Source organism: Ambystoma mexicanum, unplaced genomic scaffold (assembly GCF_040938575.1).
Source record: "Ambystoma mexicanum isolate Mex_15411 unplaced genomic scaffold, UKY_AmexF1_1 Mex_scaf1, whole genome shotgun sequence".
Classification (NCBI taxonomy): Eukaryota; Metazoa; Chordata; class Amphibia; order Caudata; family Ambystomatidae; genus Ambystoma; species Ambystoma mexicanum.
The window spans coordinates 3,709,128-3,731,318 of NW_027182324.1; the positions used below are offsets into that span (position 1 = coordinate 3,709,128).

Below are 22,191 nucleotides of genomic sequence, written 5' to 3' on the forward strand. Positions count from 1 at the left end.
TTTTTTCGACCAATCTGTCTCCCCAATATTAAAACTTTGTACAAAGATTGCTATTTCATGCTATTTAGAAGCACAGTCAGGCTTGAAATGTTGGCAAAGCATCCAAGAACTCTGGACTCCACTACCTTAGAGTCATATTGCCCAAGGTTGCGATGCCATCAGAAACAGCACATATTAGAATGAGCAATTCATATTTCCTGCTTAATTTTTTGTAAAAGAAGCAAAGGTATGCCTGAACAGGGACTTGAACCCTGGACCCTCAGATTAAAAGTCTGATGCTCTACCGACTGAGCTATCCAGGCACAGGGATCACTGCCCATTTGAAACTTGATTTTCACTCTACAGCACCTCCATACATGGCTACCTCACTGGTCAATAAAGGAAATGAATTACTAGTGCATTACACACATTTCGACACTGGAGACATAACTTTTTTCAGTCATTCCGTATCCAGATATAGAGATTTGCAGCATCTAGGACTTTAATGTTCACCCACTTACGGATTTGAATGTTTTGCCACATTCATGAGTGCAAACTTGCTCCCCAGTAAATACGAACATGTGCTCCTCAATGCACACACTGGGCAATGCAGTCCACTCTAAATCGACGATTAATGACATGCTCGTTTTGTGCAATGGAGTTTCAGTCAATTGGAAAACATTTTGAAAAGTTATATTGCAACAGAAGCCCAGCCTTAAAAAAGTGGATTTCACTTCTAAATGATTACATGAGGAAGGAAAGGAGACCAGATGCAAAAAAGGTGCTGTGGCTTAGTTGGTTAAAGCGCCTGTCTAGTAAACAGGAGATCCTGAGTTAGAATCTCAGCAGCGCCTGTCTGCTTTTTTTCGACCAATCTGTCTCCCCAATATTAAAACTTTGTACAAAGATTGCTATTTCATGCTATTTAGAAGCACAGTCAGGCTTGATATGTTGGCAAAGCATCCAAGAACTCTGGACTCCACTACCTTAGAGTCATATTGCCCAAGGTTGCGATGCCATCAGAAATAGCACATATTAGAATGAGCAATTCATATTTCCTGCTTAATTTTTTGTAAAAGAAGCAAAGGTACGCCTGAACAGGGACTTGAACCCTGGACCCTCAGATTAAAAGTCTGATGCTCTACCGACTGAGCTATCCATGCACATGAATCACTGCCATTTGAAACTTGATTTTCACTCTACAGCACCTCCATACATGGCTACCTCACTGGTCAATAAAGGAAATGAATTACTAGTGCATTACACACATTTTGACACTGGAGACATAACTTTTTTCAGTCATTCCGTATCCAGATATAGAGATTTGCAGCATCTAGGACTTTAATGTTCACCCACTTACGGATTTGAATGTTTTGCCACATTCATGAGTGCAAACTTGCTCCCCAGTAAATACGAACATGTGCTCCTCAATGCACACACTGGGCAATGCAGTCCACTCTAAATCGACGATTAATGACATGCTCGTTTTGTGCAATGGAGTTTCAGTCAATTGGAAAACATTTTGAAAAGTTATATTGCAACAGAAGCCCAGCCTTAAAAAAGTGGATTTCACTTCTAAATGATTACACGAGGAAGGAAAGGAGACCAGATGCAAAAAAGGTGCTATGGCTTAGTTGGTTAAAGCGCCTGTCTAGTAAACAGGAGATCCTGAGTTAGAATCTCAGCAGCGCCTGTCTGCTTTTTTTCGACCAATCTGTCTCCCCAATATTAAAACTTTGTACAAAGATTGCTATTTCATGCTATTTAGAAGCACAGTCAGGCTTGATATGTTGGCAAAGCATCCAAGAACTCTGGACTCCACTACCTTAGAGTCATATTGCCCAAGGTTGCGATGCCATCAGAAATAGCACATATTAGAATGAGCAATTCATATTTCCTGCTTAATTTTTTGTAAAAGAAGCAAAGGTACGCCTGAACAGGGACTTGAACCCTGGACCCTCAGATTAAAAGTCTGATGCTCTACCGACTGAGCTATCCAGGCACAGGGATCACTGCCCATTTGAAACTTGATTTTCACTCTACAGCACCTCCATACATGGCTACCTCACTGGTCAATAAAGGAAATGAATTACTAGTGCATTACACACATTTTGACACTGGAGACATAACTTTTTTCAGTCATTCCGTATCCAGATATAGAGATTTGCAGCATCTAGGACTTTAATGTTCACCCACTTACGGATTTGAATGTTTTGCCACATTCATGAGTGCAAACTTGCTCCCCAGTAAAGACGAACATGTGCTCCTCAATGCACACACTGGGCAATGCAGTCCACTCTAAATCGACGATTAATGACATGCTCGTTTTGTGCAATGGAGTTTCAGTCAATTGGAAAACATTTTGAAAAGTTATATTGCAACAGAAGCCCAGCCTTAAAAAAGTGGATTTCACTTCTGATTGATTACATGAGGAAGGAAAGGAGACCAGATGCAAAAAAGGGGCTGTGGCTTAGTTGGTTAAAGCGCCTGTCTAGTAAACAGGAGATACTGAGTTCGAATCTCAGCAGCGCCTGTCTGCTTTTTTTTCGACCAATCTGTCTCCCCAATATTAAAACTTTGTACAAAGATTGCTATTTCATGCTATTTAGAAGCACAGTCAGGCTTGAAATGTTGGCAAAGCATCCAAGAACTCTGGACTCCACTACCTTAGAGTCATATTGCCCAAGGTTGCGATGCCATCAGAAACAGCACATATTAGAATGAGCAATTCATATTTCCTGCTTAATTTTTTCTAAAAGAAGCAAAGGTACGCCTGAACAGGGACTTGAACCCTGGACCCTCAGATTAAAAGTCTGATGCTCTACCGACTGAGCTATCCAGGCACAGGGATCACTGCCCATTTGAAACTTGATTTTCACTCTACAGCACCTCCATACATGGCTACCTCACTGGTCAATAAAGGAAATGAATTACTAGTGCATTACACACATTTCGACACTGGAGACATAACTTTTTTCAGTCATTCCGTATCCAGATATAGAGATTTGCAGCATCTAGGACTTTAATGTTCACCCACTTACGGATTTGAATGTTTTGCCACATTCATGAGTGCAAACTTGCTCCCCAGTAAAGACGAACATGTGCTCCTCAATGCACACACTGGGCAATGCAGTCCACTCTAAATCGACGATTAATGACATGCTTGTTTTGTGCAATGGAGTTTCAGTCAATTGGAAAACATTTTGAAAAGTTATATTGCAACAGAAGCCCAGCCTTAAAAAAGTGGATTTCACTTCTAAATGATTACATGAGGAAGGAAAGGAGACCAGATGCAAAAAAGGTGCTGTGGCTTAGTTGGTTAAAGCGCCTGTCTAGTAAACAGGAGATCCTGAGTTCGAATCTCAGCAGCGCCTGTCTGCTTTTTTTCGACCAATCTGTCTCCCCAATATTAAAACTTTGTACAAAGATTGCTATTTCATGCTATTTAGAAGCACAGTCAGGCTTCATATGTTGGCAAAGCATCCAAGAACTCTGGACTCCACTACCTTAGAGTCATATTGCCCAAGGTTGCGATGCCATCAGAAATAGCACATATTAGAATGAGCAATTCATATTTCCTGCTTAATTTTTTGTAAAAGAAGCAAAGGTACGCCTGAACAGGGACTTGAACCCTGGACCCTCAGATTAAAAGTCTGATGCTCTACCGACTGAGCTATCCAGGCACATGGATCACTGCCATTTGAAACTTGATTTTCACTCTACAGCACCTCCATACATGGCTACCTCACTGGTCAATAACGGAAATGAATTACTAGTGCATTACACACATTTTGACACTGGAGACATAACTTTTTTCAGTCATTCCGTATCCAGATATAGAGATTTGCAGCATCTAGGACTTTAATGTTCACCCACTTACGGATTTGAATGTTTTGCCACATTCATGAGTGCAAACTTGCTCCCCAGTAAATACGAACATGTGCTCCTCAATGCACACACTGGGCAATGCAGTCCACTCTAAATCGACGATTAATGACATGCTCGTTTTGTGCAATGGAGTTTCAGTCAATTGGAAAACATTTTGAAAAGTTATATTGCAACAGAAGCCCAGCCTTAAAAAAGTGGATTTCACTTCTAAATGATTACACGAGGAAGGAAAGGAGACCAGATGCAAAAAAGGTGCTGTGGCTTAGTTGGTTAAAGCGCCTGTCTAGTAAACAGGAGATCCTGAGTTAGAATCTCAGCAGCGCCTGTCTGCTTTTTTTCGACCAATCTGTCTCCCCAATATTAAAACTTTGTACAAAGATTGCTATTTCATGCTATTTAGAAGCACAGTCAGGCTTGATATGTTGGCAAAGCATCCAAGAACTCTGGACTCCACTACCTTAGAGTCATATTGCCCAAGGTTGCGATGCCATCAGAAATAGCACATATTAGAATGAGCAATTCATATTTCCTGCTTAATTTTTTGTAAAAGAAGCAAAGGTACGCCTGAACAGGGACTTGAACCCTGGACCCTCAGATTAAAAGTCTGATGCTCTACCGACTGAGCTATCCAGGCACAGGGATCACTGCCCATTTGAAACTTGATTTTCACTCTACAGCACCTCCATACATGGCTACCTCACTGGTCAATAAAGGAAATGAATTACTAGTGCATTACACACATTTTGACACTGGAGACATAACTTTTTTCAGTCATTCCGTATCCAGATATAGAGATTTGCAGCATCTAGGACTTTAATGTTCACCCACTTACGGATTTGAATGTTTTGCCACATTCATGAGTGCAAACTTGCTCCCCAGTAAAGACGAACATGTGCTCCTCAATGCACACACTGGGCAATGCAGTCCACTCTAAATCGACGATTAATGACATGCTCGTTTTGTGCAATGGAGTTTCAGTCAATTGGAAAACATTTTGAAAAGTTATATTGCAACAGAAGCCCAGCCTTAAAAAAGTGGATTTCACTTCTGATTGATTACATGAGGAAGGAAAGGAGACCAGATGCAAAAAAGGGGCTGTGGCTTAGTTGGTTAAAGCGCCTGTCTAGTAAACAGGAGATCCTGAGTTCGAATCTCAGCAGCGACTGTCTGCTTTTTTTTCGACCAATCTGTCTCCCCAATATTAAAACTTTGTACAAAGATTGCTATTTCATGCTATTTAGAAGCACAGTCAGGCTTGAAATGTTGGCAAAGCATCCAAGAACTCTGGACTCCACTACCTTAGAGTCATATTGCCCAAGGTTGCGATGCCATCAGAAACAGCACATATTAGAATGAGCAATTCATATTTCCTGCTTAATTTTTTGTAAAAGAAGCAAAGGTACGCCTGAACAGGGACTTGAACCCTGGACCCTCAGATTAAAAGTCTGATGCTCTACCGACTGAGCTATCCAGGCACAGGGATCACTGCCCATTTGAAACTTGATTTTCACTCTACAGCACCTCCATACATGGCTACCTCACTGGTCAATAAAGGAAATGAATTACTAGTGCATTACACACATTTCGACACTGGAGACATAACTTTTTTCAGTCATTCCGTATCCAGATATAGAGATTTGCAGCATCTAGGACTTTAATGTTCACCCACTTACGGATTTGAATGTTTTGCCACATTCATGAGTGCAAACTTGCTCCCCAGTAAAGACGAACATGTGCTCCTCAATGCACACACTGGGCAATGCAGTCCACTCTAAATCGACGATTAATGACATGCTTGTTTTGTGCAATGGAGTTTCAGTCAATTGGAAAACATTTTGAAAAGTTATATTGCAACAGAAGCCCAGCCTTAAAAAAGTGGATTTCACTTCTAAATGATTACATGAGGAAGGAAAGGAGACCAGATGCAAAAAAGGTGCTGTGGCTTAGTTGGTTAAAGCGCCTGTCTAGTAAACAGGAGATCCTGAGTTCGAATCTCAGCAGCGCCTGTCTGCTTTTTTTCGACCAATCTGTCTCCCCAATATTAAAACTTTGTACAAAGATTGCTATTTCATGCTATTTAGAAGCACAGTCAGGCTTCATATGTTGGCAAAGCATCCAAGAACTCTGGACTCCACTACCTTAGAGTCATATTGCCCAAGGTTGCGATGCCATCAGAAATAGCACATATTAGAATGAGCAATTCATATTTCCTGCTTAATTTTTTGTAAAAGAAGCAAAGGTACGCCTGAACAGGGACTTGAACCCTGGACCCTCAGATTAAAAGTCTGATGCTCTACCGACTGAGCTATCCAGGCACATGGATCACTGCCATTTGAAACTTGATTTTCACTCTACAGCACCTCCATACATGGCTACCTCACTGGTCAATAACGGAAATGAATTACTAGTGCATTACACACATTTTGACACTGGAGACATAACTTTTTTCAGTCATTCCGTATCCAGATATAGAGATTTGCAGCATCTAGGACTTTAATGTTCACCCACTTACGGATTTGAATGTTTTGCCACATTCATGAGTGCAAACTTGCTCCCCAGTAAATACGAACATGTGCTCCTCAATGCACACACTGGGCAATGCAGTCCACTCTAAATCGACGATTAATGACATGCTCGTTTTGTGCAATGGAGTTTCAGTCAATTGGAAAACATTTTGAAAAGTTATATTGCAACAGAAGCCCAGCCTTAAAAAAGTGGATTTCACTTCTAAATGATTACACGAGGAAGGAAAGGAGACCAGATGCAAAAAAGGTGCTGTGGCTTAGTTGGTTAAAGCGCCTGTCTAGTAAACAGGAGATCCTGAGTTAGAATCTCAGCAGCGCCTGTCTGCTTTTTTTCGACCAATCTGTCTCCCCAATATTAAAACTTTGTACAAAGATTGCTATTTCATGCTATTTAGAAGCACAGTCAGGCTTGATATGTTGGCAAAGCATCCAAGAACTCTGGACTCCACTACCTTAGAGTCATATTGCCCAAGGTTGCGATGCCATCAGAAATAGCACATATTAGAATGAGCAATTCATATTTCCTGCTTAATTTTTTGTAAAAGAAGCAAAGGTACGCCTGAACAGGGACTTGAACCCTGGACCCTCAGATTAAAAGTCTGATGCTCTACCGACTGAGCTATCCAGGCACAGGGATCACTGCCCATTTGAAACTTGATTTTCACTCTACAGCACCTCCATACATGGCTACCTCACTGGTCAATAAAGGAAATGAATTACTAGTGCATTACACACATTTTGACACTGGAGACATAACTTTTTTCAGTCATTCCGTATCCAGATATAGAGATTTGCAGCATCTAGGACTTTAATGTTCACCCACTTACGGATTTGAATGTTTTGCCACATTCATGAGTGCAAACTTGCTCCCCAGTAAAGACGAACATGTGCTCCTCAATGCACACACTGGGCAATGCAGTCCACTCTAAATCGACGATTAATGACATGCTCGTTTTGTGCAATGGAGTTTCAGTCAATTGGAAAACATTTTGAAAAGTTATATTGCAACAGAAGCCCAGCCTTAAAAAAGTGGATTTCACTTCTGATTGATTACATGAGGAAGGAAAGGAGACCAGATGCAAAAAAGGGGCTGTGGCTTAGTTGGTTAAAGCGCCTGTCTAGTAAACAGGAGATCCTGAGTTCGAATCTCAGCAGCGACTGTCTGCTTTTTTTTCGACCAATCTGTCTCCCCAATATTAAAACTTTGTACAAAGATTGCTATTTCATGCTATTTAGAAGCACAGTCAGGCTTGAAATGTTGGCAAAGCATCCAAGAACTCTGGACTCCACTACCTTAGAGTCATATTGCCCAAGGTTGCGATGCCATCAGAAACAGCACATATTAGAATGAGCAATTCATATTTCCTGCTTAATTTTTTGTAAAAGAAGCAAAGGTACGCCTGAACAGGGACTTGAACCCTGGACCCTCAGATTAAAAGTCTGATGCTCTACCGACTGAGCTATCCAGGCACAGGGATCACTGCCCATTTGAAACTTGATTTTCACTCTACAGCACCTCCATACATGGCTACCTCACTGGTCAATAAAGGAAATGAATTACTAGTGCATTACACACATTTCGACACTGGAGACATAACTTTTTTCAGTCATTCCGTATCCAGATATAGAGATTTGCAGCATCTAGGACTTTAATGTTCACCCACTTACGGATTTGAATGTTTTGCCACATTCATGAGTGCAAACTTGCTCCCCAGTAAAGACGAACATGTGCTCCTCAATGCACACACTGGGCAATGCAGTCCACTCTAAATCGACGATTAATGACATGCTTGTTTTGTGCAATGGAGTTTCAGTCAATTGGAAAACATTTTGAAAAGTTATATTGCAACAGAAGCCCAGCCTTAAAAAAGTGGATTTCACTTCTAAATGATTACATGAGGAAGGAAAGGAGACCAGATGCAAAAAAGGTGCTGTGGCTTAGTTGGTTAAAGCGCCTGTCTAGTAAACAGGAGATCCTGAGTTCGAATCTCAGCAGCGCCTGTCTGCTTTTTTTCGACCAATCTGTCTCCCCAATATTAAAACTTTGTACAAAGATTGCTATTTCATGCTATTTAGAAGCACAGTCAGGCTTCATATGTTGGCAAAGCATCCAAGAACTCTGGACTCCACTACCTTAGAGTCATATTGCCCAAGGTTGCGATGCCATCAGAAATAGCACATATTAGAATGAGCAATTCATATTTCCTGCTTAATTTTTTGTAAAAGAAGCAAAGGTACGCCTGAACAGGGACTTGAACCCTGGACCCTCAGATTAAAAGTCTGATGCTCTACCGACTGAGCTATCCAGGCACATGGATCACTGCCATTTGAAACTTGATTTTCACTCTACAGCACCTCCATACATGGCTACCTCACTGGTCAATAAAGGAAATGAATTACTAGTGCATTACACACATTTTGACACTGGAGACATAACTTTTTTCAGTCATTCCGTATCCAGATATAGAGATTTGCAGCATCTAGGACTTTAATGTTCACCCACTTACGGATTTGAATGTTTTGCCACATTCATGAGTGCAAACTTGCTCCCCAGTAAATACGAACATGTGCTCCTCAATGCACACACTGGGCAATGCAGTCCACTCTAAATCGACGATTAATGACATGCTCGTTTTGTGCAATGGAGTTTCAGTCAATTGGAAAACATTTTGAAAAGTTATATTGCAACAGAAGCCCAGCCTTAAAAAAGTGGATTTCACTTCTGATTGATTACATGAGGAAGGAAAGGAGACCAGATGCAAAAAAGGGGCTGTGGCTTAGTTGGTTAAAGCGCCTGTCTAGTAAACAGGAGATCCTGAGTTCGAATCTCAGCAGCGCCTGTCTGCTTTTTTTTCGACCAATCTGTCTCCCCAATATTAAAACTTTGTACAAAGATTGCTATTTCATGCTATTTAGAAGCACAGTCAGGCTTGAAATGTTGGCAAAGCATCCAAGAACTCTGGACTCCACTACCTTAGAGTCATATTGCCCAAGGTTGCGATGCCATCAGAAACAGCACATATTAGAATGAGCAATTCATATTTCCTGCTTAATTTTTTGTAAAAGAAGCAAAGGTACGCCTGAACAGGGACTTGAACCCTGGACCCTCAGATTAAAAGTCTGATGCTCTACCGACTGAGCTATCCAGGCACAGGGATCACTGCCCATTTGAAACTTGATTTTCACTCTACAGCACCTCCATACATGGCAACCTCACTGGTCAATAAAGGAAATGAATTACTAGTGCATTACACACATTTTGACACTGGAGACATAACTTTTTTCAGTCATTCCGTATCCAGATATAGAGATTTGCAGCATCTAGGACTTTAATGTTCACCCACTTACGGATTTGAATGTTTTGCCACATTCATGAGTGCAAACTTGCTCCCCAGTAAAGACGAACATGTGCTCCTCAATGCACACACTGGGCAATGCAGTCCACTCTAAATCGACGATTAATGACATGCTCGTTTTGTGCAATGGAGTTTCAGTCAATTGGAAAACATTTTGAAAAGTTATATTGCAACAGAAGCCCAGCCTTAAAAAAGTGGATTTCACTTCTGATTGATTACATGAGGAAGGAAAGGAGACCAGATGCAAAAAAGGTGCTGTGGCTTAGTTGGTTAAAGCGCCTGTCTAGTAAACAGGAGATCCTGAGTTCGAATCTCAGCAGCGCCTGTCTGCTTTTTTTTCGACCAATCTGTCTCCCCAATATTAAAACTTTGTACAAAGATTGCTATTTCATGCTATTTAGAAGCACAGTCAGGCTTGAAATGTTGGCAAAGCATCCAAGAACTCTGGACTCCACTACCTTAGAGTCATATTGCCCAAGGTTGCGATGCCATCAGAAACAGCACATATTAGAATGAGCAATTCATATTTCCTGCTTAATTTTTTGTAAAAGAAGCAAAGGTACGCCTGAACAGGGACTTGAACCCTGGACCCTCAGATTAAAAGTCTGATGCTCTACCGACTGAGCTATCCAGGCACAGGGATCACTGCCCATTTGAAACTTGATTTTCACTCTACAGCACCTCCATACATGGCTACCTCACTGGTCAATAAAGGAAATGAATTACTAGTGCATTACACACATTTCGACACTGGAGACATAACTTTTTTCAGTCATTCCGTATCCAGATATAGAGATTTGCAGCATCTAGGACTTTAATGTTCACCCACTTACGGATTTGAATGTTTTGCCACATTCATGAGTGCAAACTTGCTCCCCAGTAAATACGAACATGTGCTCCTCAATGCACACACTGGGCAATGCAGTCCACTCTAAATCGACGATTAATGACATGCTCGTTTTGTGCAATGGAGTTTCAGTCAATTGGAAAACATTTTGAAAAGTTATATTGCAACAGAAGCCCAGCCTTAAAAAAGTGGATTTCACTTCTAAATGATTACATGAGGAAGGAAAGGAGACCAGATGCAAAAAAGGTGCTGTGGCTTAGTTGGTTAAAGCGCCTGTCTAGTAAACAGGAGATCCTGAGTTAGAATCTCAGCAGCGCCTGTCTGCTTTTTTTCGACCAATCTGTCTCCCCAATATTAAAACTTTGTACAAAGATTGCTATTTCATGCTATTTAGAAGCACAGTCAGGCTTGATATGTTGGCAAAGCATCCAAGAACTCTGGACTCCACTACCTTAGAGTCATATTGCCCAAGGTTGCGATGCCATCAGAAATAGCACATATTAGAATGAGCAATTCATATTTCCTGCTTAATTTTTTGTAAAAGAAGCAAAGGTACGCCTGAACAGGGACTTGAACCCTGGACCCTCAGATTAAAAGTCTGATGCTCTACCGACTGAGCTATCCATGCACATGAATCACTGCCATTTGAAACTTGATTTTCACTCTACAGCACCTCCATACATGGCTACCTCACTGGTCAATAAAGGAAATGAATTACTAGTGCATTACACACATTTTGACACTGGAGACATAACTTTTTTCAGTCATTCCGTATCCAGATATAGAGATTTGCAGCATCTAGGACTTTAATGTTCACCCACTTACGGATTTGAATGTTTTGCCACATTCATGAGTGCAAACTTGCTCCCCAGTAAATACGAACATGTGCTCCTCAATGCACACACTGGGCAATGCAGTCCACTCTAAATCGACGATTAATGACATGCTCGTTTTGTGCAATGGAGTTTCAGTCAATTGGAAAACATTTTGAAAAGTTATATTGCAACAGAAGCCCAGCCTTAAAAAAGTGGATTTCACTTCTAAATGATTACACGAGGAAGGAAAGGAGACCAGATGCAAAAAAGGTGCTATGGCTTAGTTGGTTAAAGCGCCTGTCTAGTAAACAGGAGATCCTGAGTTAGAATCTCAGCAGCGCCTGTCTGCTTTTTTTCGACCAATCTGTCTCCCCAATATTAAAACTTTGTACAAAGATTGCTATTTCATGCTATTTAGAAGCACAGTCAGGCTTGATATGTTGGCAAAGCATCCAAGAACTCTGGACTCCACTACCTTAGAGTCATATTGCCCAAGGTTGCGATGCCATCAGAAATAGCACATATTAGAATGAGCAATTCATATTTCCTGCTTAATTTTTTGTAAAAGAAGCAAAGGTACGCCTGAACAGGGACTTGAACCCTGGACCCTCAGATTAAAAGTCTGATGCTCTACCGACTGAGCTATCCAGGCACAGGGATCACTGCCCATTTGAAACTTGATTTTCACTCTACAGCACCTCCATACATGGCTACCTCACTGGTCAATAAAGGAAATGAATTACTAGTGCATTACACACATTTTGACACTGGAGACATAACTTTTTTCAGTCATTCCGTATCCAGATATAGAGATTTGCAGCATCTAGGACTTTAATGTTCACCCACTTACGGATTTGAATGTTTTGCCACATTCATGAGTGCAAACTTGCTCCCCAGTAAAGACGAACATGTGCTCCTCAATGCACACACTGGGCAATGCAGTCCACTCTAAATCGACGATTAATGACATGCTCGTTTTGTGCAATGGAGTTTCAGTCAATTGGAAAACATTTTGAAAAGTTATATTGCAACAGAAGCCCAGCCTTAAAAAAGTGGATTTCACTTCTGATTGATTACATGAGGAAGGAAAGGAGACCAGATGCAAAAAAGGGGCTGTGGCTTAGTTGGTTAAAGCGCCTGTCTAGTAAACAGGAGATACTGAGTTCGAATCTCAGCAGCGCCTGTCTGCTTTTTTTTCGACCAATCTGTCTCCCCAATATTAAAACTTTGTACAAAGATTGCTATTTCATGCTATTTAGAAGCACAGTCAGGCTTGAAATGTTGGCAAAGCATCCAAGAACTCTGGACTCCACTACCTTAGAGTCATATTGCCCAAGGTTGCGATGCCATCAGAAACAGCACATATTAGAATGAGCAATTCATATTTCCTGCTTAATTTTTTCTAAAAGAAGCAAAGGTACGCCTGAACAGGGACTTGAACCCTGGACCCTCAGATTAAAAGTCTGATGCTCTACCGACTGAGCTATCCAGACACATGGATCACTGCCCATTTGAAACTTGATTTTCACTCTACAGCACCTCCATACATGGCTACCTCACTGGTCAATAAAGGAAATGAATTACTAGTGCATTACACACATTTCGACACTGGAGACATAACTTTTTTCAGTCATTCCGTATCCAGATATAGAGATTTGCAGCATCTAGGACTTTAATGTTCACCCACTTACGGATTTGAATGTTTTGCCACATTCATGAGTGCAAACTTGCTCCCCAGTAAAGACGAACATGTGCTCCTCAATGCACACACTGGGCAATGCAGTCCACTCTAAATCGACGATTAATGACATGCTTGTTTTGTGCAATGGAGTTTCAGTCAATTGGAAAACATTTTGAAAAGTTATATTGCAACAGAAGCCCAGCCTTAAAAAAGTGGATTTCACTTCTAAATGATTACATGAGGAAGGAAAGGAGACCAGATGCAAAAAAGGTGCTGTGGCTTAGTTGGTTAAAGCGCCTGTCTAGTAAACAGGAGATCCTGAGTTCGAATCTCAGCAGCGCCTGTCTGCTTTTTTTCGACCAATCTGTCTCCCCAATATTAAAACTTTGTACAAAGATTGCTATTTCATGCTATTTAGAAGCACAGTCAGGCTTCATATGTTGGCAAAGCATCCAAGAACTCTGGACTCCACTACCTTAGAGTCATATTGCCCAAGGTTGCGATGCCATCAGAAATAGCACATATTAGAATGAGCAATTCATATTTCCTGCTTAATTTTTTGTAAAAGAAGCAAAGGTACGCCTGAACAGGGACTTGAACCCTGGACCCTCAGATTAAAAGTCTGATGCTCTACCGACTGAGCTATCCAGGCACATGGATCACTGCCATTTGAAACTTGATTTTCACTCTACAGCACCTCCATACATGGCTACCTCACTGGTCAATAAAGGAAATGAATTACTAGTGCATTACACACATTTTGACACTGGAGACATAACTTTTTTCAGTCATTCCGTATCCAGATATAGAGATTTGCAGCATCTAGGACTTTAATGTTCACCCACTTACGGATTTGAATGTTTTGCCACATTCATGAGTGCAAACTTGCTCCCCAGTAAAGACGAACATGTGCTCCTCAATGCACACACTGGGCAATGCAGTCCACTCTAAATCGACGATTAATGACATGCTCGTTTTGTGCAATGGAGTTTCAGTCAATTGGAAAACATTTTGAAAAGTTATATTGCAACAGAAGCCCAGCCTTAAAAAAGTGGATTTCACTTCTGATTGATTACATGAGGAAGGAAAGGAGACCAGATGCAAAAAAGGGGCTGTGGCTTAGTTGGTTAAAGCGCCTGTCTAGTAAACAGGAGATCCTGAGTTCGAATCTCAGCAGCGCCTGTCTGCTTTTTTTTCGACCAATCTGTCTCCCCAATATTAAAACTTTGTACAAAGATTGCTATTTCATGCTATTTAGAAGCACAGTCAGGCTTGAAATGTTGGCAAAGCATCCAAGAACTCTGGACTCCACTACCTTAGAGTCATATTGCCCAAGGTTGCGATGCCATCAGAAACAGCACATATTAGAATGAGCAATTCATATTTCCTGCTTAATTTTTTGTAAAAGAAGCAAAGGTACGCCTGAACAGGGACTTGAACCCTGGACCCTCAGATTAAAAGTCTGATGCTCTACCGACTGAGCTATCCAGGCACAGGGATCACTGCCCATTTGAAACTTGATTTTCACTCTACAGCACCTCCATACATGGCTACCTCACTGGTCAATAAAGGAAATGAATTACTAGTGCATTACACACATTTCGACACTGGAGACATAACTTTTTTCAGTCATTCCGTATCCAGATATAGAGATTTGCAGCATCTAGGACTTTAATGTTCACCCACTTACGGATTTGAATGTTTTGCCACATTCATGAGTGCAAACTTGCTCCCCAGTAAATACGAACATGTGCTCCTCAATGCACACACTGGGCAATGCAGTCCACTCTAAATCGACGATTAATGACATGCTCGTTTTGTGCAATGGAGTTTCAGTCAATTGGAAAACATTTTGAAAAGTTATATTGCAACAGAAGCCCAGCCTTAAAAAAGTGGATTTCACTTCTAAATGATTACATGAGGAAGGAAAGGAGACCAGATGCAAAAAAGGTGCTGTGGCTTAGTTGGTTAAAGCGCCTGTCTAGTAAACAGGAGATCCTGAGTTAGAATCTCAGCAGCGCCTGTCTGCTTTTTTTCGACCAATCTGTCTCCCCAATATTAAAACTTTGTACAAAGATTGCTATTTCATGCTATTTAGAAGCACAGTCAGGCTTGATATGTTGGCAAAGCATCCAAGAACTCTGGACTCCACTACCTTAGAGTCATATTGCCCAAGGTTGCGATGCCATCAGAAATAGCACATATTAGAATGAGCAATTCATATTTCCTGCTTAATTTTTTGTAAAAGAAGCAAAGGTACGCCTGAACAGGGACTTGAACCCTGGACCCTCAGATTAAAAGTCTGATGCTCTACCGACTGAGCTATCCATGCACATGAATCACTGCCATTTGAAACTTGATTTTCACTCTACAGCACCTCCATACATGGCTACCTCACTGGTCAATAAAGGAAATGAATTACTAGTGCATTACACACATTTTGACACTGGAGACATAACTTTTTTCAGTCATTCCGTATCCAGATATAGAGATTTGCAGCATCTAGGACTTTAATGTTCACCCACTTACGGATTTGAATGTTTTGCCACATTCATGAGTGCAAACTTGCTCCCCAGTAAATACGAACATGTGCTCCTCAATGCACACACTGGGCAATGCAGTCCACTCTAAATCGACGATTAATGACATGCTCGTTTTGTGCAATGGAGTTTCAGTCAATTGGAAAACATTTTGAAAAGTTATATTGCAACAGAAGCCCAGCCTTAAAAAAGTGGATTTCACTTCTAAATGATTACACGAGGAAGGAAAGGAGACCAGATGCAAAAAAGGTGCTATGGCTTAGTTGGTTAAAGCGCCTGTCTAGTAAACAGGAGATCCTGAGTTAGAATCTCAGCAGCGCCTGTCTGCTTTTTTTCGACCAATCTGTCTCCCCAATATTAAAACTTTGTACAAAGATTGCTATTTCATGCTATTTAGAAGCACAGTCAGGCTTGATATGTTGGCAAAGCATCCAAGAACTCTGGACTCCACTACCTTAGAGTCATATTGCCCAAGGTTGCGATGCCATCAGAAATAGCACATATTAGAATGAGCAATTCATATTTCCTGCTTAATTTTTTGTAAAAGAAGCAAAGGTACGCCTGAACAGGGACTTGAACCCTGGACCCTCAGATTAAAAGTCTGATGCTCTACCGACTGAGCTATCCAGGCACAGGGATCACTGCCCATTTGAAACTTGATTTTCACTCTACAGCACCTCCATACATGGCTACCTCACTGGTCAATAAAGGAAATGAATTACTAGTGCATTACACACATTTTGACACTGGAGACATAACTTTTTTCAGTCATTCCGTATCCAGATATAGAGATTTGCAGCATCTAGGACTTTAATGTTCACCCACTTACGGATTTGAATGTTTTGCCACATTCATGAGTGCAAACTTGCTCCCCAGTAAAGACGAACATGTGCTCCTCAATGCACACACTGGGCAATGCAGTCCACTCTAAATCGACGATTAATGACATGCTCGTTTTGTGCAATGGAGTTTCAGTCAATTGGAAAACATTTTGAAAAGTTATATTGCAACAGAAGCCCAGCCTTAAAAAAGTGGATTTCACTTCTGATTGATTACATGAGGAAGGAAAGGAGACCAGATGCAAAAAAGGGGCTGTGGCTTAGTTGGTTAAAGCGCCTGTCTAGTAAACAGGAGATACTGAGTTCGAATCTCAGCAGCGCCTGTCTGCTTTTTTTTCGACCAATCTGTCTCCCCAATATTAAAACTTTGTACAAAGATTGCTATTTCATGCTATTTAGAAGCACAGTCAGGCTTGAAATGTTGGCAAAGCATCCAAGAACTCTGGACTCCACTACCTTAGAGTCATATTGCCCAAGGTTGCGATGCCATCAGAAACAGCACATATTAGAATGAGCAATTCATATTTCCTGCTTAATTTTTTCTAAAAGAAGCAAAGGTACGCCTGAACAGGGACTTGAACCCTGGACCCTCAGATTAAAAGTCTGATGCTCTACCGACTGAGCTATCCAGACACATGGATCACTGCCCATTTGAAACTTGATTTTCACTCTACAGCACCTCCATACATGGCTACCTCACTGGTCAATAAAGGAAATGAATTACTAGTGCATTACACACATTTCGACACTGGAGACATAACTTTTTTCAGTCATTCCGTATCCAGATATAGAGATTTGCAGCATCTAGGACTTTAATGTTCACCCACTTACGGATTTGAATGTTTTGCCACATTCATGAGTGCAAACTTGCTCCCCAGTAAAGACGAACATGTGCTCCTCAATGCACACACTGGGCAATGCAGTCCACTCTAAATCGACGATTAATGACATGCTTGTTTTGTGCAATGGAGTTTCAGTCAATTGGAAAACATTTTGAAAAGTTATATTGCAACAGAAGCCCAGCCTTAAAAAAGTGGATTTCACTTCTAAATGATTACATGAGGAAGGAAAGGAGACCAGATGCAAAAAAGGTGCTGTGGCTTAGTTGGTTAAAGCGCCTGTCTAGTAAACAGGAGATCCTGAGTTCGAATCTCAGCAGCGCCTGTCTGCTTTTTTTCGACCAATCTGTCTCCCCAATATTAAAACTTTGTACAAAGATTGCTATTTCATGCTATTTAGAAGCACAGTCAGGCTTCATATGTTGGCAAAGCATCCAAGAACTCTGGACTCCACTACCTTAGAGTCATATTGCCCAAGGTTGCGATGCCATCAGAAATAGCACATATTAGAATGAGCAATTCATATTTCCTGCTTAATTTTTTGTAAAAGAAGCAAAGGTACGCCTGAACAGGGACTTGAACCCTGGACCCTCAGATTAAAAGTCTGATGCTCTACCGACTGAGCTATCCAGGCACATGGATCACTGCCATTTGAAACTTGATTTTCACTCTACAGCACCTCCATACATGGCTACCTCACTGGTCAATAAAGGAAATGAATTACTAGTGCATTACACACATTTTGACACTGGAGACATAACTTTTTTCAGTCATTCCGTATCCAGATATAGAGATTTGCAGCATCTAGGACTTTAATGTTCACCCACTTACGGATTTGAATGTTTTGCCACATTCATGAGTGCAAACTTGCTCCCCAGTAAATACGAACATGTGCTCCTCAATGCACACACTGGGCAATGCAGTCCACTCTAAATCGACGATTAATGACATGCTCGTTTTGTGCAATGGAGTTTCAGTCAATTGGAAAACATTTTGAAAAGTTATATTGCAACAGAAGCCCAGCCTTAAAAAAGTGGATTTCACTTCTAAATGATTACACGAGGAAGGAAAGGAGACCAGATGCAAAAAAGGTGCTGTGGCTTAGTTGGTTAAAGCGCCTGTCTAGTAAACAGGAGATCCTGAGTTAGAATCTCAGCAGCGCCTGTCTGCTTTTTTTCGACCAATCTGTCTCCCCAATATTAAAACTTTGTACAAAGATTGCTATTTCATGCTATTTAGAAGCACAGTCAGGCTTGATATGTTGGCAAAGCATCCAAGAACTCTGGACTCCACTACCTTAGAGTCATATTGCCCAAGGTTGCGATGCCATCAGAAATAGCACATATTAGAATGAGCAATTCATATTTCCTGCTTAATTTTTTGTAAAAGAAGCAAAGGTACGCCTGAACAGGGACTTGAACCCTGGACCCTCAGATTAAAAGTCTGATGCTCTACCGACTGAGCTATCCAGGCACAGGGATCACTGCCCATTTGAAACTTGATTTTCACTCTACAGCACCTCCATACATGGCTACCTCACTGGTCAATAAAGGAAATGAATTACTAGTGCATTACACACATTTTGACACTGGAGACATAACTTTTTTCAGTCATTCCGTATCCAGATATAGAGATTTGCAGCATCTAGGACTTTAATGTTCACCCACTTACGGATTTGAATGTTTTGCCACATTCATGAGTGCAAACTTGCTCCCCAGTAAAGACGAACATGTGCTCCTCAATGCACACACTGGGCAATGCAGTCCACTCTAAATCGACGATTAATGACATGCTCGTTTTGTGCAATGGAGTTTCAGTCAATTGGAAAACATTTTGAAAAGTTATATTGCAACAGAAGCCCAGCCTTAAAAAAGTGGATTTCACTTCTGATTGATTACATGAGGAAGGAAAGGAGACCAGATGCAAAAAAGGGGCTGTGGCTTAGTTGGTTAAAGCGCCTGTCTAGTAAACAGGAGATCCTGAGTTCGAATCTCAGCAGCGCCTGTCTGCTTTTTTTTCGACCAATCTGTCTCCCCAATATTAAAACTTTGTACAAAGATTGCTATTTCATGCTATTTAGAAGCACAGTCAGGCTTGAAATGTTGGCAAAGCATCCAAGAACTCTGGACTCCACTACCTTAGAGTCATATTGCCCAAGGTTGCGATGCCATCAGAAACAGCACATATTAGAATGAGCAATTCATATTTCCTGCTTAATTTTTTGTAAAAGAAGCAAAGGTACGCCTGAACAGGGACTTGAACCCTGGACCCTCAGATTAAAAGTCTGATGCTCTACCGACTGAGCTATCCAGGCACAGGGATCACTGCCCATTTGAAACTTGATTTTCACTCTACAGCACCTCCATACATGGCTACCTCACTGGTCAATAAAGGAAATGAATTACTAGTGCATTACACACATTTCGACACTGGAGACATAACTTTTTTCAGTCATTCCGTATCCAGATATAGAGATTTGCAGCATCTAGGACTTTAATGTTCACCCACTTACGGATTTGAATGTTTTGCCACATTCATGAGTGCAAACTTGCTCCCCAGTAAAGACGAACATGTGCTCCTCAATGCACACACTGGGCAATGCAGTCCACTCTAAATCGACGATTAATGACATGCTTGTTTTGTGCAATGGAGTTTCAGTCAATTGGAAAACATTTTGAAAAGTTATATTGCAACAGAAGCCCAGCCTTAAAAAAGTGGATTTCACTTCTAAATGATTACATGAGGAAGGAAAGGAGACCAGATGCAAAAAAGGTGCTGTGGCTTAGTTGGTTAAAGCGCCTGTCTAGTAAACAGGAGATCCTGAGTTCGAATCTCAGCAGCGCCTGTCTGCTTTTTTTCGACCAATCTGTCTCCCCAATATTAAAACTTTGTACAAAGATTGCTATTTCATGCTATTTAGAAGCACAGTCAGGCTTCATATGTTGGCAAAGCATCCAAGAACTCTGGACTCCACTACCTTAGAGTCATATTGCCCAAGGTTGCGATGCCATCAGAAATAGCACATATTAGAATGAGCAATTCATATTTCCTGCTTAATTTTTTGTAAAAGAAGCAAAGGTACGCCTGAACAGGGACTTGAACCCTGGACCCTCAGATTAAAAGTCTGATGCTCTACCGACTGTGCTATCCAGGCACATGGATCACTGCCATTTGAAACTTGATTTTCACTCTACAGCACCTCCATACATGGCTACCTCACTGGTCAATAAAGGAAATGAATTACTAGTGCATTACACACATTTTGACACTGGAGACATAACTTTTTTCAGTCATTCCGTATCCAGATATAGAGATTTGCAGCATCTAGGACTTTAATGTTCACCCACTTACGGATTTGAATGTTTTGCCACATTCATGAGTGCAAACCTGCTCCCCAGTAAATACGAACATGTGCTCCTCAATGCACACACTGGGCAATGCAGTCCACTCTAAATCGACGATTAATGACATGCTCGTTTTGTGCAATGGAGTTTCAGTCAATTGGAAAACATTTTGAAAAGTTATATTGCAACAGAAGCCCAGCCTTAAAAAAGTGGATTTCACTTCTAAATGATTACATGAGGAAGGAAAGGAGACCAGATGCAAAAAAGGTGCTGTGGCTTAGTTGGTTAAAGCGCCTGTCTAGTAAACAGGAGATCCTGAGTTAGAATCTCAGCAGCGCCTGTCTGCTTTTTTTCGACCAATCTGTCTCCCCAATATTAAAACTTTGTACAAAGATTGCTATTTCATGCTATTTAGAAGCACAGTCAGGCTTGATATGTTGGCAAAGCATCCAAGAACTCTGGACTCCACTACCTTAGAGTCATATTGCCCAAGGTTGCGATGCCATCAGAAATAGCACATATTAGAATGAGCAATTCATATTTCCTGCTTAATTTTTTGTAAAAGAAGCAAAGGTACGCCTGAACAGGGACTTGAACCCTGGACCCTCAGATTAAAAGTCTGATGCTCTACCGACTGAGCTATCCATGCACATGGATCACTGCCATTTGAAACTTGATTTTCACTCTACAGCACCTCCATACATGGCTACCTCACTGGTCAATAAAGGAAATGAATTACTAGTGCATTACACACATTTTGACACTGGAGACATAACTTTTTTCAGTCATTCCGTATCCAGATATAGAGATTTGCAGCATCTAGGACTTTAATGTTCACCCACTTACGGATTTGAATGTTTTGCCACATTCATGAGTGCAAACTTGCTCCCCAGTAAATACGAACATGTGCTCCTCAATGCACACACTGGGCAATGCAGTCCACTCTAAATCGACGATTAATGACATGCTCGTTTTGTGCAATGGAGTTTCAGTCAATTGGAAAACATTTTGAAAAGTTATATTGCAACAGAAGCCCAGCCTTAAAAAAGTGGATTTCACTTCTAAATGATTACATGAGGAAGGAAAGGAGACCAGATGCAAAAAAGGTGCTGTGGCTTAGTTGGTTAAAGCGCCTGTCTAGTAAACAGGAGATCCTGAGTTAGAATCTCAGCAGCGCCTGTCTGCTTTTTTTCGACCAATCTGTCTCCCCAATATTAAAACTTTGTACAAAGATTGCTATTTCATGCTATTTAGAAGCACAGTCAGGCTTGATATGTTGGCAAAGCATCCAAGAACTCTGGACTCCACTACCTTAGAGTCATATTGCCCAAGGTTGCGATGCCATCAGAAATAGCACATATTAGAATGAGCAATTCATATTTCCTGCTTAATTTTTTGTAAAAGAAGCAAAGGTACGCCTGAACAGGGACTTGAACCCTGGACCCTCAGATTAAAAGTCTGATGCTCTACCGACTGAGCTATCCATGCACATGAATCACTGCCATTTGAAACTTGATTTTCACTCTACAGCACCTCCA

At 41.1% G+C, this 22,191-nt stretch overlaps 8 non-coding genes across 8 annotated transcripts; 7 read left to right on the plus strand and 1 right to left on the minus strand.

Annotated features, from left to right (window-relative positions):
• Positions 1 to 229: 229 nt before the first annotated feature.
• On the minus strand, positions 230 to 302 carry TRNAK-UUU (transfer RNA lysine (anticodon UUU)). The gene has a single exon. It is a non-coding gene; the product is annotated as a tRNA-Lys (tRNA).
• A 2,977-nt stretch (positions 303 to 3,279) lies between these two features.
• TRNAT-AGU (transfer RNA threonine (anticodon AGU)) lies at positions 3,280 to 3,353 on the plus strand. The gene has a single exon. It is a non-coding gene; the product is annotated as a tRNA-Thr (tRNA).
• A 2,446-nt stretch (positions 3,354 to 5,799) lies between these two features.
• On the plus strand, positions 5,800 to 5,873 carry TRNAT-AGU (transfer RNA threonine (anticodon AGU)). Its single transcript has one exon. It is a non-coding gene; the product is annotated as a tRNA-Thr (tRNA).
• Positions 5,874 to 8,319: 2,446 nt separating this feature from the next.
• TRNAT-AGU (transfer RNA threonine (anticodon AGU)) lies at positions 8,320 to 8,393 on the plus strand. The gene has a single exon. It is a non-coding gene; the product is annotated as a tRNA-Thr (tRNA).
• A 1,606-nt stretch (positions 8,394 to 9,999) lies between these two features.
• Positions 10,000 to 10,073, plus strand: TRNAT-AGU (transfer RNA threonine (anticodon AGU)). The gene has a single exon. It is a non-coding gene; the product is annotated as a tRNA-Thr (tRNA).
• Positions 10,074 to 13,360: 3,287 nt separating this feature from the next.
• Positions 13,361 to 13,434, plus strand: TRNAT-AGU (transfer RNA threonine (anticodon AGU)). Its single transcript has one exon. It is a non-coding gene; the product is annotated as a tRNA-Thr (tRNA).
• Positions 13,435 to 17,560: 4,126 nt separating this feature from the next.
• Positions 17,561 to 17,634, plus strand: TRNAT-AGU (transfer RNA threonine (anticodon AGU)). Its single transcript has one exon. It is a non-coding gene; the product is annotated as a tRNA-Thr (tRNA).
• A 2,446-nt stretch (positions 17,635 to 20,080) lies between these two features.
• TRNAT-AGU (transfer RNA threonine (anticodon AGU)) lies at positions 20,081 to 20,154 on the plus strand. The gene has a single exon. It is a non-coding gene; the product is annotated as a tRNA-Thr (tRNA).
• The last annotated feature ends 2,037 nt before the right edge of the window (positions 20,155 to 22,191 follow it).